This window comes from Choloepus didactylus, chromosome X, assembly GCF_015220235.1.
Source record: "Choloepus didactylus isolate mChoDid1 chromosome X, mChoDid1.pri, whole genome shotgun sequence".
In the NCBI taxonomy this organism is placed as follows: Eukaryota; Metazoa; Chordata; class Mammalia; order Pilosa; family Megalonychidae; genus Choloepus; species Choloepus didactylus.
The window spans coordinates 119,280,162-119,291,508 of NC_051334.1; the positions used below are offsets into that span (position 1 = coordinate 119,280,162).

The 11,347-nt window shown below is 45.9% G+C and overlaps 1 pseudogene; it reads left to right on the forward strand.

Moving 5' to 3' along the window:
* The first annotated feature begins 9,946 nt into the window (after positions 1-9,946).
* On the forward strand, positions 9,947-10,736 carry LOC119522323 (annotated as a pseudogene).
* Positions 10,737-11,347: the final 611 nt, after the last annotated feature.

Here is an 11,347-nt window from a genome sequence, read left to right on the forward strand (position 1 = left end):
GTCTACCCCAGGGTGTGGACATGCACACACATTCACACGTGCGTATAGGTGTATAGGGGTGTGCGGGGGGCATCTGTGTCATCATCTCTAATCTGGATCGCTACAGTAGCCTGGGGGCGGGTTTCCCGGTCCCACTCTCGCCCCCCTGCAGGCAGCTGTCAGCCATGCAGCCGGGACCCACTCGCGAGAGCAGGGGTCCCAGACCTCTTTAAACACCCACTGAAGGCTATGGACGCCTTCCCAGGAAAAAGTGGTCATAGATGCATAAATCTAAATACCCAGAATCACAAGCGAAATCCCGTTATGTTGAAATACAGTTATCAAGAGTATTTTTGTAACCGTGTGAATCCTAATTCATGCCACCACTTTCTCTGCAGCTGCTCCTGTCTTCTGCCAGTCTGGCCCAGCTAGCCTTCTGCGGGCATCACCACAGCACTTCCCTTGCAAACCGCCGCACCCCTCTCTTCGTCCTACAGCATAAATCTTCTAACTGGACGGAAAGATGTCAACGGAAGTCTTTATTGAGTCGGGGTTTCTAGCAACGGCCTGGGCGCTGGAATGAATGCAAGGCTGTTTTGCAGAGTCCGCGGATTTGGGTTGAGGAACGTTGACTCCTCCAGTGTGGCTTTTCTGGCACTGATGGTGCCTTGGACTCAGGCTCTGTGCCCCCATAGCCTGCCCGTCCCAGGGACTTCAGGGGATGCCAGTGACTATCTCATTACGCATTCACGTCCTTTAAAGCATTGTTCTCCTGAATGCATCACATTAAAGATAGGTGGGCTTCAGGTCCCTATGTCCCACAGCAGCAGGGCAAGCCAACACCCACGTCCCTGCCAGCTGGGGCGGCTGGCCATCACTGGGACACACTTGAATTTCCCTCTTTAACAACTTATTCAATTGCCTTGTGTGTTTAAATCCGTCCCACAAGCCCCCAGGCTCCAGCACTCACAGTCAATTAAACACACCCAACTCACCTGTTCATTTCCTGCCAACGCACCATTTCAATCGTCTCTTCAAAATTGCTCAGGATTCTCCGCCCCAAAAGAACGATCTTTAATAAATATGGTCTCTACCATGGATGTTCTTCATGCCAGAATGGATTTCTGGCATTAACCCACAACCACCCCCACCCTGAGCTCCCTGGCATCCCATATAAAGCCCAGGCCCCTCCCTGTCTCTGTAAACTGGTATCCATGTCCCCTCCTGCTTTGCGCTTGTATAGACCACACGCTGCTAACACCACCGACTCCACTGCCAGACAAGACTGGGATTTGACCTTCCCCTTATGCAGCTCATGGGCACAGCTGCCCCCACAGCGGCCTGTCCTGGACCCTCCTGTAGGGTCAGGACACTTCTCCTCCAAGGGCCCTCCCCTCTCCCCCACCTACCTTCATACTCTCCATCTCTGCTCTCTGTAGCATGCTTTTGCACCTGGCTCACAACACCAGTTTCTTCTTCCTGCCTTCATCTGTCACCTGAAAGTCTACCTCCTTCCAGAGCAGATTTTCCCTGATGTTCTGGTTTGCTAATGCTGCCATTATGCAAAGTGCCAGAAATGGATAGCTTTTATAAAGAGGATTTGTTAGGTTACAAATTTACAGTTCTAAGGCCATCAAAGTGTCCAAGGTAAGGCATCAACAAGAGGATAACCTTCACTGAAAAAAGGCCTATGGCATCTGGAACAGCTCTGACAGATGGGGAGGCACATGGCTGGTGTCTGCTGGTCCTTTGCTCTCAGGTTCTGGTTTCAAAATGGCTTTCTCCAAAATGTCTCTGGGCTTCTCTCTTCACTCCTCTCTCTCAGCTGCTGCATCATTCTTCTTCTGCTAGGGTGTTTCTCTGTAGACATCTGGGGGTCCTCTCTTAGCTACTCTGGGGCAAATTCTGGGCTTCATCTCTTAGCATCTCCAAACATCCTTCTGTCTGCATCTCCAAGCATCTCCAAGCATCAGCATCTGTGTCAGCTCTTGAGCTCTCTCAAGTAGTCCAGTGAACCAGTCAAGACCCACCCTGAATGGGCAGGGTCCACACCTCCATGGAAATAATTTAATCAAAGTCCTCACCAGTTGAGCGAGTCACATCTCCATGGAAACAATCAATAGTTTCCACTCAACAAGATTGGATTAAAAGATGGCGGCTCTTTTGGGGTCCATAACAGTTTCAAACTAGCAGCATTCCACCCCCTGAACCCTGGAAAGATATGTTCTTTCCAACAGCAAAAATACATTCATTCCATCGCAATATAGATAAGTATAAGGTCTTATCAAAATCAGTTACAGGCATGATTTGTCCTAAGGCAACATTCCCCTCTGGTTGTGGGGAAACGCACAAGAAATTATCTGCTTCCAATATACAAAGAAGGGATAGTCATAGGATAAACATTCCCATTGCCATAGGGAGAAAGTGCAAGGAAAACAGGGTTCACGGGACTGAAACAGGTCCTAAAATCCTCAGGGCAAACTTCAGTAGATTCCAATGTCTGAGAGTCATTTATAGAATGACGTTTTACCCTCAGGTCTTGAGAGAGCAACACTCCCACCCTTTCCAAAGGCTTACACAGAGGCCTTTTTTCTCTCCAAATGCTGGGGTGATTGTTCCAACATATCCATGCATTGGGGAGACCACCTTCTTCTCGTCCTCACCCTCCTCTCTCTTGGTCTCTCTTCCACCTCCAAGGCACACGCTGAACCCCTTCAGAACAGTAGGGTGATGGCCAGGCTCTCCCCAATCCCCGGGGAATTTGCCCCACCCTCTCTGAGGACTGGGGCAGCAGCACTCTTCCTGAGCATCGAGGCAGAAGGCCCACCCTCTGCCTCCAGGGCAAACTCACCCTTTCCACGTTCATGGGTAGGTGCGTTCATGGGTAGGTCCGCTCTCCTGGCCTGAGACTTCTTGGCTCCAGGCCTTAGCTTCCATGGTTCTGCCTTTGAAGTCATCCTTCTTGCAATTTGTTCCTTCTCCATCCCCTCCAGTCCTGACTGGCAGTGGCTCTGTCTATACAGATCTCACAGAAAATTTGTTGGCTTGGCATGCAGCATACAGGGGTCAAAACTGTCAGACAATAAGACTTTCCACAAATCCTTTCTGGATAACTCCATCTCCAATCCTGGCTTGTACCGAAATGGCTGGCTGTTTCCTGGTTTTGTTAAATCCTCACATGGTGCACTAACCTCTGGGGTCCCACTTTCTGGAAGCCCAGAATTTTCCAGATCATCAATTTCTGGTTTCTTTGTACTCAAGAGTTCAGTTCTCAGCTTATCTCTTTCCTCTCGCATTTTGCTATAAGCTACAAGGAGAACCCAGGCTGCATTTTCCACTTTTAGTTTGAAGATCTCTTCAGCTAAGGATCCCAGCTCATTGCTTTCAAATTCTGCCTTCCATCTACACCAGGACTCAATTTTGCCAAATTCTCCACCACTTTAAAACAAGGATTGCCTTTCTTCCAGTTCACCATGACACATGCATCGTTTCTCTCTAAGACCTCATCAGAAGTAACTTTAGAATCCATATTTCTACCAACAGTCTCTTCAGAGCAATCTGGGCCTTTTCTGTCAAGCTCCACACAATTCTTCCAGAATCCTCTCCTTATCCATTTAAAATGCTGTCTAACATGTTTGGTATTGGCAAACTCAGCAGGACCCCACTTCTCTGGTATACCAAAATCTGTTCTGGTTTGCTAGAGATACGGTTATGCAAAATATCAGAAATGGATTGGCTTTTATAAAGGGGATTTATTAGGTCACAGAGTTTTAGTTCTAAGGCCATAAAAGTGTCCAAACTAAGGCATCAACAAGAGGATACCTTCACTGAAGAAAGGCCAGTGGCATCCGGAACACCTGTCAGCTGGGAAGGCACGTGGCTGGTGTCTGCTGGTCCTTTGCTTCCAGGTTCTGATTTCAAAATGGCTTTCTCCAAAATGTCTCTGGGCTTTTCTCTTCACTTCTCCCTTTCAGCTGCTGTTTATTTGTCCTTGCTTCTTTCTCCCAGGGCATTCCTCTGTAAGCATCTGGGAGTCCTCTCTTAGCTACTCTGGGGCAAACTCTGGGCTTCATGTGTCAGCATCTGTGTCAGCTCTTGAGCTCTCTTAAGTAGTCCAGTGAACCAATCAAGACTGACCCTGACCTAAACTCCATGGAAATAATTTAAACAAAAAGTCCCACCCACAGTTGGGTGAGTCACATCTCCATGGAAACACTCAACCACAAGGTTCCATCCAACAAGATTGGATCAAAAGATCATGGCTCTACTGGGGTTCATAAGTTTTGCTTGTGAGCTGGAGGAGGGACTTGCACGCTACCCTTTCATGTCCTTCCCACAACCAGGAGAGTGTTTGTTTTTTTGTTTGTTTTGTTTTTTTTTTTTATTAGAGAAGTTGTGGGTTTACAGAACAAACATGCATAAAATACAGGATCCCATACACCACACTACCACCAACACAACAGTGTGGAACATTTGTTGCAATTTATGACAACACTTCTTTTGTATTTCTACTATTTTTAAACAGTAGTTACATTTTATTAATTGTATTTTAAGTATGTGTTTTAAACTTGAAAAAAAAATCATTCTTTTCTATAGGTAGAACAACTAGACAGAGGACCAATAAGGAAATTGAGAACCTAAACAATATGATAAATGAATTAGACTTAACAGACATATATAGATCCTTACATCCCAAGGTACCAGGATATACGTTCTTCTCTACTGCCCATGGAACATTTTCCAGGATAGATCTATGCTGGGGCACAAAACAAGCCTTGATAAATTTTAAAAGATTGAAATTATTCAAAGCACATTCTTTGACCACAATGGAATGCAACTAGAAATCACCAACCAACAAAGAACCAGATCTTTTACAAATATATGGTGGTTAAACAACACACTCCTAAACAACCAGTGGGTAAAGAAGAAATTGCAGGAGAAATTGGCAATTATCTAGAGATGAATGAAAATGAAAACACAACATATCAAAACCTGTGGGGTGCAGCGAAGGCAGTACTGAAAGGGAAATTTATATTTCTAAATGCATATATCAAAAAGCAAGAAAGAACTAAAATCAAAGACCTAACTGAACAACTGAGGAGGCTAGAGAAAGATCAGCAAACTAACCCTAAAGCAAGTAGACAAAAATAACAAAGAAAGCAAAAGTAAATGAGCTGGAGAACAACAACAAAAAAAAAAATAGAGAAAATAAAAAACCAAAAGTTGGTTCTTTGAGAAGATCAACAAGACTGGCAGACCCTTAGCTAAACTGACAAAGCCAAAAGGAGAGAAGATCCAAATAAACAATCAGAAACGAGAAGGGCATAATTATTACAGATCCTGAAGAAATAAAAAAAATCATGAGGATACCATGAACAACTGTATGCCAACAAGCTAGACAATTTAGAGGAAGTGGACAATTTCCTGGAAACACATAAACAACCTAGACTGATCCAAGGAGAAATAGAAAACCTCAACAAACCAATCATAAGCAAAGAGATCTAATCAGTCATCAAAAATCTACCTACAAATAAAAGCCCAGGGCCAGATGGCTTCACAGGGGAATTTACCAAACTTTCCTAAAAGAATTGACACATTCCTGCTCAAACTCTTGGAAAAATTGAAGAAAAAAGGAACACTACCTAATTAAAAAGAAAAACATGTCCTCTGAATCTGAAAGCAAAAAGTGTTCTTGTCCACAGAGTCCAATATCAAAGAGGCCTGGGGTGTCAGGGACAAAAGCAAGAGACCCCACAAGGCCCGACTCCCTGAGGGAGGTTCTGAATGTCACCTTGAGGTGGGAGACCCCGTGGTCTGGGGGCCCACAACACTTGATATGATGCAGTGAATGACATGGTGAGGTCATGGGGGATGGGGCCAGGCAGCCATGTGCCTTCCCCGTTCTGTCCCGTGTTCCCCATTTCTTCACAAGGATTGGAAGGCAGCACCTCTGGGACCCACACAACTTCTTTGGGTGAGCCAAGCAGACTCCCCTTGAAATCTATAGCCAGGCCCTCCCTGAAGCAAGGAAGACATTTTCTGTGAGGTGTGAAGGGACTTCTCTTCTGGATCCTTCTGTGGTTAAAAAAAAATCCCATCTATAAAAGGTTTAATTAAGCACAAGAGGAAACAATGGCAGCATCCACTAAAAAGTAAGCTTTGTGCTGTGCAACTGGAATACCTATTCACAGGTAATTGAGATGGGCCCCACGTGGCTAAGCATTGGGTTTGTGTAGTGACTGACATTTACCTTCTATCTCTCTGGGACTCATAGGTCATGTTGGAAAAACTGAGGCTGACTGGAAGGCTGGGCAGACCACGAGTCTAGCCTCCTGGGCCATTTGCTTCGACAACACAGACCAGGATTTGAACCCAAGTGGTGTTGATTACTGGGATATATGGTCTCCTGGGAAAGGCAAACAGGGAAGAGAGGGGTGTGATGGGAAGAGCCTTGCCACCCTCTGGGATGTCTGTTGTCCTCAGAGAAACAGGCAGGAAAAGGGAAGCAGCTGGCATTGCCAGGAAGGGGCAGCTGGCAAAGGGTGGAGAAGCAGGTGCAACCCTCAGTGACCGGGGCACACTGTGCATCCTTCACTCGAGGAAATCAGGAGCTGTCATCACACAGAGGATGGTCAGTTCCACTCACTCAGTCCTTCATTCACTCACGTGGGCTGCCTCCATCCCAGGCAGTAGGGCTCTGACACAGCGGTGAGCAGAACCGGCAAGGGCGAGGGGCTGAGTGTGCCAGGGCTGCTATGACAAAGCACCACCAACTGAGTGGCTGAAAGGACAGAACTGGATTCTTGCACAGCTCTGGAGGCCAGACATTCACCATTCAGGGGTCGGCTGGGCCATGCTCCCTGTGAAAACTGTAGGGCAGAATCCTTCCCTGCCTCTTCCAGCTTCTGGTGGGTGCAGGCAATCCTTGGCCTTCCTTGGCTTGTGGCTGCACTGCTCTCACCTCTATTTCCACCATCCCATGGCCATTTTCTCTGTGTCTGGGGCTCTGTGTCTGACTTTCTCTCTTCTTATAAGGACACCGGTCATTAGGATTTGGGTCCCACCCTCAGCCAGTAGGGCCTCAGCCTGACCATTTCCTTCACAGAATTATGCCACAGTCTGCTTCAAGAACAGCAGTCTGCAAACAGCCTGGCAGAGCCATATGCTTCCCAGAAGAAGGAAAGAGCATTCCATGGGGATCTCAAGGGAATCTCAGTCCCACATAAAATATTTGTTCAAGGGCTTCCCATGACATGTGGTGTCTTACTTGGAAGGAATCCAGCTTGTATGCTCCGGTCTCCATAGGTGAATGGACTTTTTTTTGGATCGCTATTATTTTCATTATCCCTGACTCTGTACAGCACGTGACAACTTCCAGGACACTTTTGTACAGGGAAATTCATTCAATTTGTCTTGCCAAGCATTGAGCATGATATGAAGGTTAAAAGAAAAAGGTGTTGACTCCATTCTTTGGAGATCCATTCACTAGAGGTACAATTAGATCTGTGATATAAATAATTATTATCTCAAGCAAATTTGTTAAATGCTTTGACAGAAGCTCAATATGCAATAAGAAGGCAGAGATAAATTTTAATTGAGGAATTTGAACTGGTCCTGGAGAGGGGCAGGATGTGAATAGAGCATAAAGGCACAATTTAGACTTTGATGGGTGGGTGTTGGACAAGGGGTTTGGTGTGGAGGGAATTCTAGACAGAAGGTGGCATGTAAGTGACCCAGAAGTTTCCAAACCCCATCCTCTGTTCTCCTGCCTTAAGAGGGTGGGCAGGAGGGGATGGGGTCAGGCCAGGAATGGGCAGAGTGGCAGGTGGTTTGGAGGTGCAGGGAGAGCTGGGATGGCAAATGTCAATTGGGACTGGATTGAGAAGGGCCTCAATGCCAGGCTAAGGATTCCAGAATTTTTTATTAGTCCCAAGATGCATCTGTCAGGACTGTGGCTGCAAATGGATGGAAACCCAATTGGTGTGAGCTTAAGCAAAGAAGAGGATTTACAGACTCTGTTATAATCCAACCAGGTTTAGAGCTGGCCCTCAGGGACAGGTGGAGCAAGGGATTTGAGCACCATCAGAACTGCAGGTTGGAACTCCCACCCCCACCCCCATTCTGAATGGACTTTTGAATCACCAGTGCCCTAACTGGCCTCCTGCCTCCAAATGCTTTAACACAAAGTTGAGTCAAAGAAGCCAGTCACAAAGGAGCATCTGCGCATGATTTCGATTTTGAAAAACAGGCAAAATGGAACTGTGGTGTTCAAGGATGCATCCTGGGATGATAAACTGAACAGAAAAGCATGACAGTGGCGTATTCTATACTGTAAACTGAGCGGTAGCTCCATGGGGGTTTGCCCCACAATGATTCATTAAGCTGTACGCTTAGGTTTTGTGTGCTTTTCTATGGTTTTAAAGGAAAAAAATCATAATCCCTCCAGCCCAGTTAAAATTTCTCTTACTACCTTACCATATAGACCCAGTTCTGTATCTATCCGTGACATGCTCTCTGTGCTCAATATATGATGAGTATCCTCGTTTTGGTCATGTTTGTTTTAATGGCAAGTTGAATGGCTATTTCCAAAAAGATTGGAAATACAAAACATTGGAGAAGAGATGGAGTAACTAGAACTTTCATACATTACTGGTGGGAAAGTAAAATGTTACGGCCATGTGCTGGTTTGAATCTGTTATGTACCCCATAAAAAGCCATGTTCTTCAAAGCAATCATGTGGGGCAGACTATTATGGGTTTGGGCCTTTTGATTAGGTTGTTTCCATGGAGGTGTGACCCCGCCCATTCAAGGTGGGCCTTGATTAGTTTACTGGAGTCCTTAAGAGAGCTCAGGGGCCAACACAGATCCAAATGTTTGGAGATGCAGGCAGAAAATGTTTGGAGATGCCAAGCTAAGAGATGAAGCCCAGAGTTTGCCCTGGAGAAGCTAACAGAGGATCCCCAGATGCTTAGAGAGAAATGCCCTGGGAGAACAAGCAAGGATGCACAGGAGCTGAGAGAGAGAAGTGCAAAGAAAAGCCCAGAGACATTTTGGAGAATGCCATTTTGAAACAGAACCTGGGAGCAAGGAACCAGCGGATGCCAGCTACGTGCCTTCTCAACTGATAGAGGTGTTTAGCCATTTCTTAAAATGTTAAACATACCCTTACATGCAATCCAGCAGTTCCACGCCCGGCTGTCTACCTGAGAGGACTAAGAACACAGGTCCATACAAAGGTTTAGATAAGAACATTCAGCTGTGTTATTCATAATAGCCCAAATGTGGAGTCAATCCAAACATCCAAAAGCCCATGAATGGATAAGTGTGGTCTTTCCATATATTGCTGGAATACAACTCAGCAATAAAAGGAACAAATCTTTTTAGAGTAATGAAAATTTTCTAAAATTGATCATGGTGATGAATGCACAACTATGTAATGATACCATGAGCCACTGACTACAGTTTGGATGGATTGTATGGTGTGTGAATATATCTCAATAAAATCGCATTAAAAATAAAAGGAATGAATTGCTCCTACGTGCTGCAATGTAGACGAACCTTTAAAGCATACTAAGTGAAAAGGGCCAAACACAAGATGTTACACGTTTGATGACTCCATTTATACTTTTAACATAGCCACATGACTCCATTGCATGGATCCGCATAATTATTTAACCCAGCCCCTCTTGTGGGTTTTGAAGTTGTTTCCCATTTTTCAATCTTACCAACAGTGCTATAGTGAACATCTTCATGACTAAATAATTTCATCAACTTTAATTATGTCTTTGGACGCATGTTTGAAAGGTCTGTGCATTTTAAGGCTTCCAGTCAATATCGCGAAATAGCCCTTTACAAAGTTTGCTCAGCCCGAACTCCCACCAGCAGAGCATGAGGGTCACATGTCTCCTTCTCAAGTGTGTCATTTCCCTCCCGGGGGCTGCTCGCCTCCAGGACGGGACGGGACGGGATGGGGGCTGTCCCAGGCCTGCGGGCGCCCGCTCACGATGCCCTGTATTTCTTTGCAGGTACTCTGACCACGATGTGACCAGACGCCCCAGCAATATCCCCATCAGGTGTGCAACTTAGCTGCTGCCATCGTGGGTTGGATCCTGGCCACCATCTCCACGGACATGGCAGAGTGAGAGACTGGAGTCTGAGCACCCCGGTGTCACCCTCCAATCTAGTCTACGTGGGCATGTGGCAGGTGTGTTTTCACCACAACATCAGCAGAGTCTGGTTTTGTCACCATTACACCTTACATGAACACTACCTCCTCCCGCTTGACATCCGTGGCTCAACATCTCCTGGTGGTTGCCAGCCTTCTAGGGCTCCTGGGGAAAGCCTCCACCATCTTTATCATTAGAAATCTACTGAAAGGAAACCTTCAGAGGAATGCCACCTGAATTGCATCCGTGGCCGGGGAGTCTACATCTAGCCGCTGGCATCTGCACTCAGCCACCATGGTGTGGAACTTTTCCATGGTGATGAAGGAAGAGGGAATCTCATTTCCATCAGATTTTCAGCTGCCATTCAAGCCAGATGCTCAGAGAGTTGGGTTTGCCAGTGCCGTGGCATTCGTGGCCACCCTCCTGCTGCTGCTGAGCGGGGTTTCTTCCCTTATGTCCCGATTTCCCCACAACAGCGAAGTGCATCCCAGGGTCTCAGACCCATGAGCTTACTGGTTGTGTTGGCTTTGCCAATTCTTGGTTACCAGGGGAAGGTCACCCTGGTGATCCACTTATTTTCAGGTTGAATTAAGGAACTTCATTAAAAAGAAAATCTTGCCTCCCTGCCAATCTTTTGGACTGGTTCTGGATTTCCATTAATCTTAGCTAAAATAATCAATACTCTAATGTGTGGAAATCAGCGTCTGTGAACACGTTAACCTCGCACACCTCCCTCTTCACCTTCCGCTAGCCAGTGACTGACCTTATTTCCTGTGGCATGATAAGAGCATCCCTCTTTTATTCTATGAAATTTTCCAAAACACATAAAACTAGAGAGAATGGTGTGAGGCCTCCGTGCACCTGTCTCCAGACTCAACAGTCACCAAGATCCTGCCACATTAGCGTCCTCTCTCTCGTCTTTCCCCCTTCTTGTCTATTTTTTTCTCCAAAGTAATTTAAGGCAAAGCCCAGACATCATGTCCCTTCATCCCCACATATTTCAGTGTCCTCCCTAAAAAATAGGCATATTTCCTTACATGACCACATTCTACCTAAACAAACTGTTAACAACTATTCCTTGTTATCATTGATTATCCAGTCAGAATTTTTCAATGCCTCCAAAATAATTCTGGAGTTTTTCTTTTGACATTTGGTGCCCACTTTTTCTCTTAAGTTTTAATCTAAAGTGGTTCCTTCACTCC